Raw genomic sequence first — 2,599 nt, forward strand, 5'->3', positions numbered from 1 at the left:
CTCTGAGCCCCCATTCACACACGCTGCACCCTCCGGTCTCTGAGCCCCCATTCACACACGCTGCACCCTCCGGTCTCTGAGCCCCCGTTCACACACGCTGCACCCTCCGGTCTCTGAGCCCCTGTTCACACACGCTGCACCCTCCGGTCTCTGAGCCCCTGTGCACACACACTGCACCCTCTAGTCTATATCACTGCTCATGCTATCCCCACTCCTTCAAAGAAACTTGGTAGCTCTCACATTCAACCCTACCTATGTGTCAATGCTCAGTTCAGGTAGCAATTCTCCCAGTGAATGCCTCAGCTCAGGTGACAGATTCTACCTTCTGAATTCCTTACTTCAGAATAAGTTTTCCCTCTTCTAAAATCCACTTGCACTTTATTGAAATGTTCCATCTCAAGGTACTTGTCCATTTTTTAAATTAAACTACTATGAGTGACAGGTCAGCAAAAAAGAGTAAGACCTCCAAAGAGATGGACTAGCACAGTGGCAGCAGCAATGGGCTCAAGCATGACAACAATTGTGAGGATGGCACAGGACCAGGCAGTGTTTCACAGGGTCACTAGGAATCAGAACTGACTCAATGGCATCTAACAACAATAACATCATCTATGTTTTAGCTCTACAAGACTAAGTTCTTTTGAAAGCAGTATCTACATTTAAGAGGTACTGAGACTGTGCTATCAGTATTGTTGTGTTATTTAATGCCATCGAGTTGGTTCCGACCCACCGCGACCCTGTACGGGGTTTCCGAGGAGCGACTGGTGAGCTTGAACCGCCGACCTTTTTGGCTCAAATGACTTTGCAGTATAGTACACAAGTCTTAATGGACTGCTGCAGAATGAATGTTGAATGTTAGGTACATTTTTTGGAAGGCAGCATGAAATAGAAAGCTACTGTTCTGACACTACGTGCTTTCTGATGTTGACTTTCTTTCATCCTTGACTTGTGAATTTGAAGACTTCGTGTGTTACAAAGTAAAATGCTCCACAGGATTTTCTTGTTATGTAGAATAAGCACTGGATTGCTAACTGCAAGGTCAGCAGTTCAAACCCACTAGCAGCTCTGTGAGAGAAAAATGAGGCTGGCTGTTTCTGTAGGGTTTATGCAATATTAAATGCTATATTAAGAGTTTTTGCATTTTGACTTTCAGAGCCCAAAAGTGAATTTATTTAGATAAAGAGATCTGTGGGCTATTAAATTTATTGAATGGTAAGTAGATGTGATGGCTCTAGTGTTCGTATTTAATGTTAGATCACTAAGGGACAGCAGTCTCAGCTCCCTTCACCTAAATAACAACAGCAATAAGCTTCAAAAAAATTAACCCTATGAGTGGCAGACAGAGGCAAAACGACTCCTTTTCCTTGTGTGACATGTTTTCTCAATGACAAATCCAAGAGACCCATGGGTTTGGAGGGAAGGGGGAAAGCACAGTGTTTGACCCAGGTGCCAATAAGTAGTATGTGAGAACTGTGACTCTCCAGAGAAGAAGGAAAATCAAATGGAATGTTTATGTCTTGTACAACTATACAGTGGCCTCCTTAAGGGCAGTCTAGAAGTAGGCTAGTCCCTTAGTAAGGTCACATCTCCTATTTTTATGACCCATATTGTTAATGGCTCCGCTATCCTCACAGTGTGTCTTCAGTTGCTTAAAGCCTCTCATGGTAGTGCCTCAACTAGGGCCCAGCACTCCAAAATCACACAGTTTTCTCAAACTAGTTGGCCTAGCACCTGCCACTATGGAAATGTTAACCGGGTGTGCTCATGTACTTGTGGTAGATGCATACACTGTTCCTCTGCAAGGAATGTGGCATGGTGCATGAAGATGGATGGAGTTCTGGTGTGGCTCTGAGGGTTAATGTGCTGGATTGTAACACTGGTTTGAACTGCAAAAACAATAAACATATTTGAACACTTAACTATATACCAGAAACTGTTCCATTCCATTATAAGCACTTTATACAAATTACCACATTTGATCTACCGAATAACTCTAGAAGATTGGTACTATTGCTGTCTCCAGTTTACAAATGAGAAAACTAAGGAAAAGTGAGTTTAAGTGATTAAAGTAAGGTCAACTGCTCATAAGTAGTAAAGGCAGGATTTTCACTCAGGTAGGGAGACTTTTGAGCTTATACTCTTTACCACCATTCTTGCTACCTTCTTCAATTAAACCTGCAAAAACAAAGACTAAGGTAGGAATACAAATTGGTACAGATACTGTGAAAACCAGTTCGACGGTTCTTTTAAAAAGCTAACAGAATTACCACAGGACCCAGCAATTCCACTCCTAGGTATATACCCAGAAGAAAAAAACAGGGACCAATGCAAAATTATGGACCTCTGATAGCGTAGTGGTTACGAATCAGGCTGCGAACCTCAAGGTCAGCAGTTCAAAACCACCAGCTGTTCCACGGGAGAAAGATGAGGCTGTCTGCTCCCATAAAAATTTACAGCCTCGTAAAACCTGTACAGGCTCGCTATGAGTCGAAACTGACTCCACAGCATATAACCACCAACCGCCAGTGTAAAATTATTTGCACCAAAAGATGGAAACAACCCAAGTGCACATCAGTAAAGAAATAGATAAATAAAATGT

The sequence above is a fragment of the Chrysochloris asiatica genome, unplaced genomic scaffold (assembly GCF_000296735.1).
Source record: "Chrysochloris asiatica unplaced genomic scaffold, ChrAsi1.0 scaffold00182, whole genome shotgun sequence".
In the NCBI taxonomy this organism is placed as follows: domain Eukaryota; kingdom Metazoa; phylum Chordata; class Mammalia; order Afrosoricida; family Chrysochloridae; genus Chrysochloris; species Chrysochloris asiatica.